Below are 10,410 nucleotides of genomic sequence, written 5' to 3' on the forward strand. Positions count from 1 at the left end.
TAAAAGTTGTTCAGATTAATAGAACACACATGCCCACCAAATCTGGGCCATTTTCGTGAATGCATGTGTCAACCACAGCAGACAGCGCGATAGGTGGCGCTATAGAGTCCCTGAGCCACACCCTAGGCCAGAGCTCTGTCACTGAGTAGCCACATTAACTCCACATGTAGCTGCCAAAATACAAGAGTTTTGGAGCATGCTAAGTTGGTGAAAAAAGGGCGCACAGGGTAAGACGATGAAAGAATAATAATAATAATAATAATCTGAGCAAAAACAATAGGGCCTTGCACCTACGGTGCAGCCACTTTCAGTGGCCGCACCTCGGTGCTCGGGCCCTAATAATAATAATAATAATAATAATAATCTGAGCAGAAACAATAGGGCCTTGCACCTACGGTGCAGCCACTTTCAGTGGCCGCACCTCGGTGCTCGGGCCCTAAATATAGCCGCAAGCGGCGATGGCGGGCCCGAGCACCTGCGGTGCGGAGACCTGTGACATTTCGGAATCTAACAAAGCAACATGTGCATGTTGGTGGGCATGTGCATGAGCAACACACATGCCCACCAAATTTGGTCAATTTTCCTGAATGTATGTGTCAACCACAACAGACAACACGCTAGGTGGCGCTATAGAGTCCCTAAGCCACACCCTAGGCCAGAGCTCTATCTCTGACTATCGATAGCAATAACGCACAAGCCCACCAAATTTGGTTCATTTTCGTGAATGTGTGTGTCAACCACAACACACAATGCGCTAGGTGGCGCTATACAGTCCATAAGACACCCTTGGCCAGATCGTGTCTCTGAAAAGCTATAGCAATAACACATATGCTAACCAAATTTGGTTCATTTTCGTGAATGTATGTGTCAATCACAACAGACAATGCACTAGGTGGCGCTATAGAGTCCCTAAGCCACACCCTCAGCCAGAGCTCTGTCTCTGAATAGCGATGGCAATAACACATGTGCCCACCAAATTTGGTTCATTTTTGTGAATGTATGTTTCAACCACAACAGACAACGCACTAGGTGGCGCTATAGAGTCCCTAAGCCACACCCTAGGCCAAAGCTCTGTCTCTGACTAGCGACAGCAATAACACATAAGTCCACCAAATTTGGTTCATTTTCGTGAATGTTTGTGTCAACCACAACAGATAACGTGCTACTAGGTGGTGCTATAGAGTCCCTAAGCCACACCTTAGGCCAGAGCTCTGTCTCTGACTAGTGATAGCAATAAGACATAAGTCCACCAAATTTGGTTCATTTTCGTGAATGTTTGTGTCAACCACAACAGATAATGTGCTACTAGGTGGCGCTATAGAGTCCCGAAGCCACACCTTAGGCCAGAGCTCTGTCCCTGACTAGCAGATGCAATTCCATATGTAGCTGCCAAATTACATACAATTCCTAACCTTTTTTCTGCCTATAACACCAACTTCCTGTTTCATAATAAGACGCCATAATTCAAACCTTCGCCATTTCGATATGCTTCGAAAATTCAAAAATCTGTTCGCAATTACTCTCGGGCAACCCCTCAAGATCATTTTACTGCTCATATGACATGATTTCGATAAACCGTCTAGGAGAAGTGTTTCAAAATACATGATGTGCAAAAATCATAATCATAATCATAACTCAAATTTGTTTAAGATTCACTATGTAGTGTAAATGTAAAACTTGTTCAGAATAATACAACACACATGTCCACCAAATTTGGTTCATTTCCGTGAATGTATGTGTCAACCACAACAGACAGCGCGGTAGGTGGCGCTATAGAGTCCCTGAGCCACACCCTAGGCCAGGGCTCTGTCTCTGAGAATCAAATGCAATTCTACATATGCCTGCCAAATTACAAGAGTTTTGGTGCATGCCAAGTTGGTGAAACGGCCAAACGGGCTAAGAGGAAGAGAGAATAATAATAATAATAATAATCTGAGCAAAAACAATAGGGCCTTGCACCTACGGTGCAGCCACTTTCAGTGGCCGCACCTCGGTGCTCGGGCCCTAAATATAGCCGCAAGCGGCGATGGCGGGCCCGAGCACCTGCGGTGCGGAGACCTGTGACATTTCGGAATCTAACAAAGCAACATGTGCGTGTTGGTGGGCATGTGCATGAGCAACACACATGCCCACCAAATTTGGTCAATTTTCCTGAATGTATGTGTCAACCACAACAGACAACACGCTAGGTGGCGCTATAGAGTCCCTAAGCCACACCCCAGGCCAGAGCTCTATCTCTGACTATCGATAGCAATAACGCACAAGCCCACCAAATTTGGTTCATTTTCGTAAATGTGTGTGTCAACCACAACAGACAATGCGCTAGGTGGCGTTATACAGTCCCTAAGACACCCTTGGCCAGAGCGCTGTCTCTGAATAGCTATAGCAATAACACACATGCCCACCAAATTTGGTTCATTTTCGTGAATGTATGTGTAAACCACCACAACAGACAATGCGCTACGTGGCGCTATAGATCCCCTAAGCCACACCCTTGGCCAGAGCTCTATCTCTGTATCCATATTTTTAGTCCAAATTTGAGATGATAACCAGTGTGTTGATATGGTTTACTGTAAATCATGCATCTGTAAGGCTTACATCAATATCTTTGCTTCAGATCATTGAATTCATAAAACCTGTTGCTGTTTTTAATGTGTGTGTGTGTGTCTTGATGTAAACAAAACTAAGTCATGATTGTTTGACTTTTCTGTATTCTGGTTATTACATGCTATCCCAACCAAGCATTTTAGTGAGGATAAGAACCACTTTAGTGGTGGACTGGTCGGGGATTGAACCGGCAACCCTCCAGTTACAAGCCCCAAGCCCTAACCAGTAGGCCACGGCTGCCTCAAGGGCATTTTCGTGAATGTATGTCAACCACAACAGGTAACACACTAGGTGGCGCTATAGAGTCCCTAAGCCACACTCTCGGCCAGAGCTCTGTCTCTGAATAGCTATAACAAAACACATGCCCACCAAATTTGGTTCATTTTTGTGAATGTACTGTACGTGTCAACCACAACAGACAATGCGCTATATGGCGTTATTGAGTCTTTAAGCCACACCCTCGGCCAGAGCTCTGTCTTTGACTAGCAAAAACAATGACACACGAGCCCACCAAATTTGGTTAATTTTCGTGAATGTTTGTGTCAACCACAACAGACAATGCGCTAGGTGGCGCTATAGAGTCCTTAAGCCACACCCTAGGCCAGAGCTCTGTCTCTGACTAGCGATAGCAATAACACACAATCCCACCAAATTTGGTTAATTTTCGTGAATGTATGTGTCAACCACGACAGACAATGCGCTAGGTGGCGCTATAGAGTCCTTAAGCCACACCCTAGGCCAGAGCTCTGTCTCTGACTAGCGATTGCAATAACACACAAGCCCGCCAAATTTGGTTCATTTTTCGTGAATGTATGTGTAAACCACAACAGACATGGCGCTAGGTGGCGCTATAGAGTCCCTACGCCACACCCCAGGCCAAGCTCTGTCTCTGACTAGCCATAGCAATAACACACAAGTCCACCAAATTTGGTTCATTTTCGTGAATGTTTGTGTCAACCACAACAGATAACATGCTGCTAGGTGGCGCTATAGAGTCCCGAAGCCTCACCCTAGGCCAGAGCTCTGTCTCTGACTAGCGATAGCAATAACACACAAGCACACCAAATTTGGTTCATTTTCATCAATGTATGTGTCAACCACAACAGACAATGTGCTAGGTGGCGCTATAGAGTTCCTAAGCCACACCCTAGGCCAAAGCTCTGTCTCTGACTAGTAGTAGCAATAACACACAAGTCCACCAAATTTGGTTCATTTTCGTGAATGTTTATGTCAACCACAACAGATAACATGCTGCTAGGTGGCGCTATAGAGTCCCGAAGCCACTGCTTAGGCCAGAGCTCTGTCTCTGACTAGCAGAAGCAATTCCACATGTAGCTGCCAAATTACATCCAATTCATAACCTTTTTTCCACCTATAACACCAACTTCCTGTTTCTTAATAAACGCCATATTTCAAACCTTCGCCATTTCAATATACTTCAAAAATTAAAAAATCTGTTTGCTATTCCTCTCGGGCAACCCCTCAAGATCATTTTAGTGCTTATATGACATGATTTCGATAAACCGTCTAGGAGAAGTGTTTCAAAATACATGATGTGCAAAATTCATAATGATAATCATAACTCAAATTTGTCTAAGATTCACTATGTAGTCTCAATGTAAAAGTTGTTCAGATTAATAGAACACACATGCCCACCAAATTCGGTTCATTTTCGTGCATGTATGTGTCAACCACAACAGACAGCTCGGTAGGTGGCGCTATAGAGTCCCTGAGCCACACCCTAGGCCAGAGCTCTGTCTCTGAGTAGCGACTGTAATTACAGTGCATGCAAATGCACTGTACTGTTCTTCCAAGGCTTCTTCTTATTATTATTATTCCGCTTACCAAATTAATTTTTTCTATTCAGCTTGAACCGTTTAACCTAGAAACTTCATTCAAACGTTGCAACGTAGGTCTTCAATAGGGGCATGCTGCTAAGTATTTTTCAACTTTGTAACTTTTATACTTTTTAAACTATAAATTAAAAACTATTACAAATTTCCCCATAGACTTAACATTGGCCTCTATGACATCACAGTCGGGTCGTTAAGCAATTAGAATCTTATGCCAGGTGGCCAGCCCCACCTGCAGCAGCTCTCTCTCTCTCTCAGGCTTTAAGCATACAATCTCTCTGTGAAGACTACATATCCTGTTAACTGTTTCCTCTTTCCACAACTGTTTCAAAATAAAAGTCCTCACTGCAATAATACACTATTAAATCATTTAACCATTGAAACTACTCAACTATTTAACTGTTCAACCATTCCAACTGTCAGTTATCATCAACTATGCCTCCAGTCAACTACATGAGACCTCCATGTACCTAGCAACCAACATAGCAACCATTAAAATGAAGCGTTTATGACCGTTTCCATAGCAACCAACAGGATTTTACTACAGTAACTTCTTTATTCCTGATAAGGCAGCCATGGATACCCTATCAACAAATGTTTCAAAATCGAAGTCCTCAGTAGCTAGTTAGCATGGTTAGCATAGTTAGCATTGTTAGCATAGTTAACATTTTTAACATAGCTGCTAGAAATGTTTAGCTAAGTTAGCTAATCAACCTAGTTAGCATGGTTAGCATAGTTAACACTGTTAGCATAGTTAGCATTTTTAGCATAGCTGTTAGAAATGATTAGCTAAGTTAGCTAATCAACCTAGTTAGCATTGTTAACATAGTTAGCATTGTTATCATAGTTAGCATTGTTTACATAACTGTTAGAAATGATTAGCTAAGTTAGCTAATCAACCTGGTTAGCATGGTTAGCATTGTTAGCATAGTTAGCATTTTTAGCATAACTGATAGAAATCATTAGCTAGGTTAGCTAATCAACCTGGTTAACATTGTTAGCATAGTTAACATTGTTAGCATTTTTACCATAACTGTTAGAAATCATTAGTTAAGTAATCCAATCAACCTGGTTATCATTGTTAACATAGTTAGATAACATTTTAACATACCTTTTAGAAATCATTAGTTAAGTTACAACTGGAATGTTTAAGCTTTAAACTGTCTACCTTCACATATCAACTGTCTTTAAACTATGCAACCACCATGTTTACCCTAGCTACACCTTAGTAACCATATCTACATTATCTATCTATATATTTTTGCATTTTCATGCACTGGTAATTCCTTGGAATTGCATTTCTAGTTTCACATGTAGCTGCCAAATTACAAGAGTTTTGGAGCATGCCAAGTTGGTGAAAAGGGCCGCACGGGCAAAGAGGAAAAGAGAATAATAAGAAATATAGCCGCAAGCGGCGATGGCGGGCCCGAGCACCTGCGGTGCGGAGACCTGTGACATTTCGGAATCTATGAAAGCAACATGTGCGTGTTGGTGGGCATGTGCATGAGCAACACACATGCGAACCAAATTTGGTCAATTTTCCTGAATGTATGTGTCAACCACAACAGACAACACGCTAGGTGGCGCTATAGAGTCCCTAAGCCACACCCGAGGCCAGAGCTCTGTCTCTGAATAACTATAGAAATAACACACATGCCCACCAAATTTGGTTCATTTGGGTGAATGTACGTGTCAACGACAACAGACAATGCGCTAGGTGGCGCTATAGAGTCCCTAAGCCACACCCTAGGCCAGAGCTCTATCTCTGACTATCGATAGCAATAACGCACAAGCCCACCAAATTTGGTTCATTTTCGTGAATGTATGTGTCAACCACAACAGACAATGCGCTAGGTGGCGCTATACAGTCCCTAAGACACCCTTGGCCAGAGCGCTGTCTCTGAATAGCTATAGCAATAACACATATGCCAACCAAATTTGGTTCATTTTCGTGAATGTATGTGTCAACCACAACAGACAATGCACTAGGTGGCGCTATACAGTCCCTAAGCCACACCTGAGGCCAGAGCTCTGTCTCTGAATAACTTTAGCAAAAACACACATGCCCACCAAATTTTTTTCATTTTGGTGAATGTTTGTGTCAACCACAAGAGACAACACACTAGGTGGCGCTATAGAGTCCCTACGCTACACCCTATGCCAAAGCTCTGTCTCTGACTAGCCATAGCAATAACACACAAGTCCACCAAATTTGGTTCATTTTCGTGAATGTTTGTGTCAACCACAACAGACAACGCACTAGGTGGCGCTATAGAGTCCCTAAGCCACACCCAAGGCCAGAGCTCTGTCTCTGACTACCAATAGCAATAACACACAAGCCCACCAAATTTGGTTAATTTTCGTGAATGTTTGTGTCAACCACAACAGACAACGCAGTAGGTGGCGCTATAGAGTCCCTACGCCACACCCTTTGCCAAAGCTCTGTCTCTGACTAGCCATAGCAATAACACACAAGTCCACCAAATTTGGTTAATTTTCGTGAATGTTTGTGTCAACCATAACAGATAACGTGCTGCTAGGTGGCGCTATAGAGTCCCAACACCACACCTTAGGCCAGAGCTCTGTCTCTGACTAGCAGAAGCAATTCCACATGTAGCTGCCAAATTACATCCAATTCATAGCCTTTTTTCTGCCTATAACACCAAGGCTGTGTCTCATATGGCGCACTTGCACACTAAAAGCACGATTTTTAGGGCATAGTGCGTTCACACTGAAAAACAAGCGAAAACTCAGTGCTCTGAAAGTACCCGGATGGTGCACTAATAACGGACAAAAATCCAGTGTAAGATGATGGACACTACTTACACTAAACGGACGCCATTTTGCCTGCGTAGCGGAAGGGGAGGGGCTTTTCCCCAAGTTTTCAGATTTGAAATAATGGCGGCCAGCACCGAGATGGAAGCGATGAAAGCAGCGATGCAAGCCGAGGGGAACTGCTTCGTAAAAATGTAAGTAACTTGAATGAAATGAAATTGTTTTACTAGTGTATACAACGATATGCCGTATACCTATCTCGCTCTCTGACAAAAGTTATGATTTACTTGTTCGTTAGCGGTCATACCGAGAGTTAGCACACCGTAATGTTAACTGTTGTTTCTTAGCTGGTTAAGCAGTCTTTGATGACATTACTGCATATTTTAAATGGTCCATGTTGTAGTTTATGTATGTCTTCGTTGTTGAATCTGTAGGTTGAGCATTTTAGAGTCTCTGAGGTGAACGAATGGTCTTTGAAAAACGCTTCTCGGGAAACGACGCCAGTTAGCAGCTAACGTTAGCCAGCTATCGTTAGCCAGCTATCGTCAGTGTTACCTTGGATTAAACGATTGTCACAACGAAATCAAATTTGGATCATGTGCTGGCGAACTCAACATTGTGTTGTATTAGATATATACTTTTATTTACTTGGCTACCATAGGTCTTGTTTTTAATGTAGTCGAGGTATCTCGGATGTTGCAGGGACATATGAGGACACCGGGGCCGTAATATTGTGGCGGACGGCCAATGTGGCGCTTTTCACGGGGAAGAGGAACGGTACGGACACCTACAGGTTTGTATTAAATGTAACGGTAAGTGTTGAATTCATGTGGGTATGATAGTTAGTACGCTTTTTTGGTTCTTGTAACTTGTGACTAAATAATTCTCGTAATGTATTTTTTGTTGTACATCACGTTGTACAAAAGTCTGCAAAATATCCATAATCATTATAGTCTACATCTGGGAGGGTCTTCAATATTTTTCGCCAAAGAATAGTGAAACTGGGATAGTTTTCTACCATTGCCTACCAGACAAGATGTTTGACTAACTTTTTTAATGTTGACAGATGTAAGACAGAAAGATTATGTTATCAGATTTATTTAGTGATAAGTGATAGCGATTAAAGTTGTGTCTATGTTGTGTCTAGTCTTAATTAGATCTTATATCTTCAGTTTGCTTATTCTGAGGTGTTGAATGAATGAAGACACTAGCTGGGCAGACACTTTTATCCAAAGTGACTTACATTGTCAACTCTTGAAAAGATTTGGATAGTTTAAATGTAATTAAGATCAGGGGCATAACATGCTGTTTCCATCCTCTGTCTGTTGTCAGCCCCAGAGGTGGTTCCTGGAGGTACTGGTCCTGGTGCGGGTTGGTCCCTTGCTGCTCTCCCAACATCGACATCAGCATCTGGCTCCAGGACGTCCCCGTTGCTCACACAGATGTTGTGGAGAACAGTACAGCACACAATGACCTCCGGCACATACTTCACCTCCACCTCCAGAGCCTTGAGGAAAATGGACTGCCATCTTGTTTTCAGGACCCCAAAAGACTACCCTTGACAGGTAGCAGTTGTATATTGCTTGGAGGTGGTTCTAACAGGCTGTCTGAAGGGTGTCATGAGGCAGATGGGGCAGATGGGGCGTGACAAGCAGGGGTAGCCACATCTCCAATGTGCAGTATCCTGTGGGGGGTAGGACTGCTCATAGTAGATGGGGCCTTTTTGTAGGACTCGGGCGTCGTGGACTGACCCACAACATCCAACAAACACGTCCAGAAATCTTCCGCCGTCGTCACAGATGACCTGCAGCTGGACGGAGTGAAATAGCAGGGAGCGTCCTCTGCAGGGGGCTTCACGCGGATGTGCCATCAGTCAATCGCTCCTACCACCCTGTTGAAGGCAGCAGATCCGGCTAGGCGGGCAAAGCGGGCACCCAAGCGAGAGAGTTCCTCTGCGGTGGGATGGCGGACCACTTCATAAAGCAGAACAGCGATCTTTTTTATTAGGGCCCGAGCACCGAGGTGCGGCCACTGAAAGTGGCTGCACCGTAGGTGCAAAGCCCTATTGTTTTTGCTCAGATTATTATTATTAGGGCCCGAGCACCGAGGTGCGGCCACTGAAAGTGGCTGCACCGTAGGTGCAAGGCCCTATTGTTTTTGCTCAGATTATTATTCTTATTATAGTATTTTCCCCTTACCGGAATGTTTTGCCCTTTTTCACCAACTTGGCATGCTCTAAAACTCTTGAAATTTGGCAGCTACCTGTAGAATTGATGCCTCTACTGAGAGACAGACCTCTGGCCTAGGGTGTGGCTCAGGGACTCTATAGCGCCACCTACCGCGCTGTCTGTTGTGGTTGACACATACATTCACGGAAATGAACCAAATTTGGTGGACATGTGTGTTGTATTATTCTGAACAAGTTTTACATTTAAACTATATAGTGATTGTTAGAAGAATTTGAGTTATGATTATGATTATGATTTTTGCACATCACGTATTTTGAAACACTTCTCCTAGACGGTTTATCGAAATCATGTCATATGAGCACTAAAATGATCTTGAGGGGTTGCCCGAAAGGAATTGCGACCAGATTTTTGAATTTTTGAAGTATATTGAAATGGCGAAGGTTTGAATTATGGCGTTTTATTAAGAAACAGGAAGTTGGTGTTATAGGCAGAAAAAAGGTTATGAATTGGATGTAATTTGGCAGCTACATGTGGAATTGCTTCTGGTAGTCAGAGACAGAGCTCTGGCCTAAGGTGTGGCTTTGGGACTCTATAGCGCCACCTAGCAGCACGTTATCTGTTGTGGTTGACACAAACATTCACGAAAATGAACCAAATTTGGTGGACTTGTGTGTTATTGCTATGGCTAGTCAGAGACAGAGCTTTGGCCTAGGGTGTGGCGTAGGGACTCTCTAGCGCCACCTAGTGCGTTGTCTGTTGTGGTTGACACATACATTTACGAAAATGAACCAAATTTGGTGGGCTTGTGTGTTATTGCTATCGGTAGTCAAAGACAGAGCTCTGGCCTAGGGTGTGGTTTAGGGACTCTATAGCGCCACCTAGCGCATTGTCTGTTGTGGTTGACACATACATTCACGAAAATTAACCAAATTTGATGGGCTTGTGTGTTATTCCTATTGCTAGTCAGAGACAGAGCTCTGGCCTAG

At 43.4% G+C, this 10,410-nt stretch overlaps 1 long non-coding RNA gene across 1 annotated transcript; it reads left to right on the forward strand.

Moving 5' to 3' along the window:
* The first annotated feature begins 7,156 nt into the window (after positions 1 to 7,156).
* Positions 7,157 to 9,218, forward strand: LOC134076022 (uncharacterized). The gene is made up of 3 exons (XR_009938518.1): positions 7,157 to 7,429; positions 7,938 to 8,028; positions 8,568 to 9,218. It is a non-coding gene; the product is annotated as an uncharacterized LOC134076022 (long non-coding RNA).
* The last annotated feature ends 1,192 nt before the right edge of the window (positions 9,219 to 10,410 follow it).

This window comes from Sardina pilchardus, chromosome 3 (genome assembly GCF_963854185.1).
Source record: "Sardina pilchardus chromosome 3, fSarPil1.1, whole genome shotgun sequence".
Lineage (NCBI taxonomy): Eukaryota > Metazoa > Chordata > Actinopteri > Clupeiformes > Clupeidae > Sardina > Sardina pilchardus.